Raw genomic sequence first — 6,000 nt, 5'->3', positions numbered from 1 at the left:
CTTTTGCAGGCGCCGTGGTGTAGTCTTGTCTGTTGTGGTTTAACAGTAAAAATAACTGCCAATGAACAGCAAGAGGTCAGTGGTTAACTTATATCGCTCAGCAAAAAGCTCTCTGGCATGCTCAATGACACATTCCATACTGTCTCACTGTAGAGAATTTAAGAATGATAAACACACACACTGTAGGAGCCATATTTGGGTTTTGTGAACTTATCTGTGGAATAAGATCAAGTACTTTAGTTAACGTTATGACTTTATGGAAATGCAGTTTTAAGTTAACAGAAATAATATAGTTTAATTTAAGAAATGTCATACTTACCTTAATTACCCTGAGCAGTATGTTACCTGTACGTACTTACCTGATTACCTGTCACATGGTAGTAGACACACCCCTTTCACGTGCCTGTGGCGCGAAGTGGTGGCTTTAATTAGGCCATTCACAAAGTGTGCAATAGGTTAGATGGCAAGAAGGTACAGTTTTCAGACCGCAAACTACCGCTTTAGTTTTTCCTTTGTTTTCATAATTTGTCCATCCAAGAAAGAGAACCGGATTGTTTGAATAAATACAACATCTCATTTACTTCAACTCTCCGTGCGTGCTTACTATGGATTGTGTGTCGGGAACCCTTGTCATTAACCTCACGTGGCAAGTTTAGTTGGAACAGCCACTTCACACACACACTTGTAAACATTTAGCTCCAGTAATTAAGTGAATTCATATGTTTTCCTGTCACAAGACAAAGTTGTTCCCTCTGTGCCTGTTTGGATGTTTACACGTTGCACTGCTGTGAGCACACAATGGTATGCTAAGGTCAGAGTGTGACCTCAAGATTCAATACTTTAATTGCCATACAACAGAAGTTGTTAGGAATTTGCTGCAGTGTGCTCTACAGTACAACAGACAAGACAACACCAAACAAAGATAAGAAGCCAAAGACATAGACATAGGCATCAGACATAGTACATTAATCCATGGCTCGTCCCTACATAGGCAAGAGTCAAAAGTGGCAGTTGACATTTTAATGGAAGTTCAGGATTTTAAGTTCACTTTCAGAAGTGCAAATGTCACAGGGTGATGATGACAATAGCCTTATTGAGTGATCACCTCTTTTAAGGCCCAGAGAAATAGTTCCCGATTGCCACACTGCTAAATCACAAGCATGCTCCTTCTATGTGACTTCTATGTGAAAAAGTGGAGAAAGACTGACATTGTTTTTTTTAATAAAATTGTGAAATATTTAATTTATCAACGAGTGAATGGTGCTCAGGATTTGGAATCAGAACAGAGGATAAAAGGAAACCGCTGGTCATCTAATGTAAATGTATTTTACTGTGAAATGACTGGGACAAGGTCAAGCTGTAGTTTCTATGTTTGACCACATGATGGCAGCAGACTGCCTTGTTGCTTGCAGACCATAAATTGCCCTGAAAGCCATTTCATGGATACATATAATCCACTGGTTTCAGTGTAAAAAAGAGCATCTCGCAATGACAGAGAGTGTGCAGCTTGTTAGTGCACTTCACTGAAAGCAGTTCAAATCCATACAAGTTGTGTGTGTGTCACAATTTCCTGGGGGTCCTGTGATGTTATGAAAATCCCCCTACTGGACATGGTATGCTACTACAGAAGCAGAACCAGAAGACTTTAGTTATATTTAGGCCAGCAGGGGGAGTAGAGGAGCAGGGTATGACTCCTGATGATCATACAGGCTGTGGCCATGACAGAGTGTTAGCCAATCATCTCTAGGACAAATTCTTGCTCTACTCTTACTAGGGATATCTAAAATAAATGCATAAATGATATGATATAATTTAAATACTTATTACACAGTACACCTGAATGGAATTGAAAGAGTAACTGGCATATTCCACTTGTTCATGCCACATATATAATTGTGATCTCATCATAATATCTGGAGAGTGGACGAGTACAGGCTTCATCACAAATGTTAGTTCTTGTAGCCAATAATGTATAATACACAAAAGCAGGATTTCAGCCAGACACAAAATGAAGTGTGTGTATGACTTCAGCTACATGCACTCCAATACATATTCCTGTCCTTGACACATGTAAAACCACACGCAGACTGAACACAGGTAATAGGTCAACCAGTTTTAAGCTTTTTGTTTGCTGGTGTCTGACCACAGATCAAAAGAAAAAGAGAGTGCACTATTTTCTCATGTGATGCTGACCACCACTCTAAAGGTTGAAATATTTGTCTTTTTCTTTGACTACAGATATAGAGTAGCCTATGAACACTTTCTCTCTGAGAAGAGAGGAGACAAAACAAACACATCTGATCTGAACTCATTTATCTTTCAGACATAGAATCCAGTTGAGCCTACCAAGAACAGAATCTCAGAAACAGAATCCACAGAAAGCTTTTATTTGATTATTTATCCTGACCGGGACCGGTGCGGTTGCTCCCCCCCAGAACTGGCCCTGATTTTAGAATAGCCTTCCAGTCGATAATTGATCTGAATTGGTTGATGTTTCTCCTCCTTCTCACCTGTGCTGCGTGCGTATACCTAATGGCTGTCGCGGTCGGGGGTGCGAGTGCATGTTGTCCCCCGGCCCAGAATAACGTAGGACCGGCCCTGTCTAAAAACAAAAGACTATATCACTGTGCGTGTGTGGTAATGTTAACTTCTGGTCTTCACTCACTGCAGAATGCAGCGGCTTGTTCACTGCACTGGAGAATCCAGCTAAACAAGTTAAAGAAAACTAAACGAAACTTTATGTTTTTAATGCTATGGTACGCACACCCATCACTCCCCCCGGCAAAAAAAATTCACGTGAGGACAATATTTGTCTGTTTCCCGGTTTTAGCTCCGTGCATTGGTCAGCAAAAAAGTAGCCTACATAGCATAACATCCACATGCAATAATACAACAACATTATCAATGACCTATTAATTTGGACAACTTGATACAGCCCTATACAGGCTAAAGTTACCTTGTTTTGTTCTAGCGTACCAATGTCCGATGGCTTGGTGTGTCCCGGGCTCTAAAGACATGTAGAAGAAGAGAAGGGCATCAGACAGAGGACAGGAGGACTATATATGAGAGCCCAGTGGTGTTATGAAAGTCCCCCTGCTGGGCATGATGTGCTACTACAATGCAATGTCACTCAGTCCCTTGATTAGTCACTGATCAAAATCCTTTTGGGCATGTCCCTCCAATCGGCGGCCATATTGCCACGCACTTTGGGCACTTATTTGGCATCTATTTCAGGCAGAACTGTGCATATGCGCAAGGCTTCACGACACCAAGCTCACTCCAGCTGAGAGATCACTACAGATGATTGGCACAATGTATTCACATGTCGACTTTTGGCAGCAGAAGGGGTGGGTTATCTGGGTTATCTATAGACAACTGCCATATTGTTGTCACAAACTAACTCCATACATTTTATCGGGACATTCTTTGAGTGCTGTGTCATTAGAAAGTCTCTATCTCTTCATAGTAATCATCACCCTAAGCTCTACCTCTGACTCTGACATGGATAAAAAATAATTCTTACACTACATCACATTACAATCTTTACTAACTGAAAATGAAAAGAAGATGGTAAACAGTAACAGTTGCATTTATTTTATTTACAAAATACTGGAGAACAATTCTTTAAAATAGAGGAAAATGATGGTATACTACAGAAGCAGAACCAGAAGACTTTAGTCATATTTTGACCAGCAGGGGGAGTAGAGGAGCAGGGCATGACCACTGATGATCCTCTCACAGCACACAGGCTGTGGCCATGAGACACTGTTTACCCAATCATATCTAGGACAAACTCCTGCATTACTCTTGCTAGGGACATCTAAAACAAATGTATACATGATATGATCAATATGACTGAATTGAATTACTTACTACACTACAGACTTGAGTGAAAGTGTTAGAGTAACTGTCATCTTCCACTTTTTCATGCCACATAACGCTCTGGAAATAATAAAAGACTGCTGATGTCATCCTATGATTGCTAAGTGATATTTGGTCATATTCAGATTTGCAGTGATCTCTTATTTTCTTATCCAGAGCTTATATAATTATACAGTATATAATTGTGATCTCGTCAAAATATCCAGAGCGTCGACAAGTACAGGGTTCATCATCACAAATACTAGTTCTTATAACCAATGATTACACAAAAAGCAGGATTTTAGCCATACACAACAGAAAGTGTGTGTATGACTTCAGCTACATGCACTCCAATACATATTTCTGTCCTTGACTTACCACATGCAAAACCACACACAGACTGAACACAGGAAATAGCTCAAGCAGCTTTAAGCTTTTCATTCGCTGTCAGGCTACTGACCACAGACCAAAGAAAAAAAGTGTGAACTATTTTCTCATGTAATGCTGACCACCCCTAGCCTGGAGATTCCAGACCCTGGTAATCTAAAAGGATTTAGGGTCTGGCCACAAATAAGGTAATGGTCCAACTCGAGGGGCAACACCAAGTGTGCATTTGAAAATCTCACTGCACGCAATTGGATAAGACTATACGACCAATGTTTACTGACTGTTTCCGGACTTCGATGCTATTGGATAACGCTACGACTGTCATCAGTTTAGCTCGCCTTTGGCCCGCCTATATCAGATACACCGATGTGATTGGCACCCCGCAATGCAAGTAGCAAAAGTAACATGCATCATTACTCATTGCCAGAGTGTCTCGCAGAGACAATTCAAAATGTGTTCTTGCGAGAACTCTGGATGTTCCAGGGTAGACTACCCCTGTAGAGGGTGAAATATATTTTCTTTGACTACAGATATAGAGTATGAACACTCTCTCTCTGAGAAGAGAGGAGACAAAACAAACTCTTCTGATCTGATCTCAGTTATCAACAGTGTTGGGAGTAATGCATTAAAAATGTAATGTAATTACAGTAATGCATTGCTTTTTGCTGTAATGCATTACCAATACAATTTCAGTAATATTTTACTCGGTACAATTCTCAGTAACTGAAGTTACTTTGCTTTTTAATCCAAAATTTAGAAATGCTCAATTGGCACCAGAGAAGATTATCCAAGAATTAAAAAAAAGTAATCTATGCTGGTCCTGGAATTTGATTGCCTTGTTTAGATGACTGTAGAAAGGGAATTTGAGTTATCTCTGCCATTCATGCAACAGATCTAACATGGTTAGGCTATACTTCTCATTTCAAGCACTGAGAATAACTAAAATGTTGCTTTTACAGACAAAGATCGTAGCCATTATTCTCAAACTATTTGCATTAAGTCTACACCACTGTAAGTGGAAGGAAAGGCAACCATGCAACCAGCAATGATGAGAACCATTTAAAGTCAACATACAATTTCACTATGGCTATATTTTACTATATTAAGTTGTGAGTGACCTTTGGCCTTTGGGGCCTACATTGTCCCATGAGCCATAACTGCACTGCCATACCACATCACCTCCTGCTGTGTAATGAGCTGCATTGAACACATGAAGATCTATTGAGAACACCAAATCCATATTTCCTGTCATTTTGGTGAAAGTAATGTAAATGTAGTGTAATGCCTTACAATTCAAAGACAGTAATATTGTAATGTAACACATTACTTTGAGATGACAGTAATAATGCATTATGCTTTTGAAGTAACTTGCCCAACACTGGTTATCAATCTACCATAGAATCCAGTGCCAATCTGATTGCAGGAGTCATGTAATGAGAGGGACATAATGAATCATGTGCTACTACTGTACCAAAAGCATTACTTAATTACAAAACCATGCACCACGTAGCATTTTATCTGTGAAAAAACACAAATGATTCATGCATTGCATGCAGTAGATGTCCAACTAACACTGAAGACAGGTTGGAGGATAGCATACTCTTTTGTCCACATGAACACAAAACAATGGTTCATCCCATGTATGTTACAGTAATTGCTGAGTTTGTTGTGGACTTTGGGGTTCGGAGAGAGATAATGTCCAACGTTTTGTATGCTAGAGCGATGGCCTCTTCCACCGAGTGGGAGAGCCTG

Source organism: Alosa pseudoharengus, unplaced genomic scaffold, assembly GCF_046254945.1.
Source record: "Alosa pseudoharengus isolate Yale_2024_CS ecotype anadromous, Long Island Sound unplaced genomic scaffold, YU_APseudo_1.1 YU_APseudo_1.1_scf_25, whole genome shotgun sequence".
Taxonomy (NCBI): Eukaryota; Metazoa; Chordata; class Actinopteri; order Clupeiformes; family Clupeidae; genus Alosa; species Alosa pseudoharengus.
Note: the sequence above shows the minus strand (reverse complement) of the source record.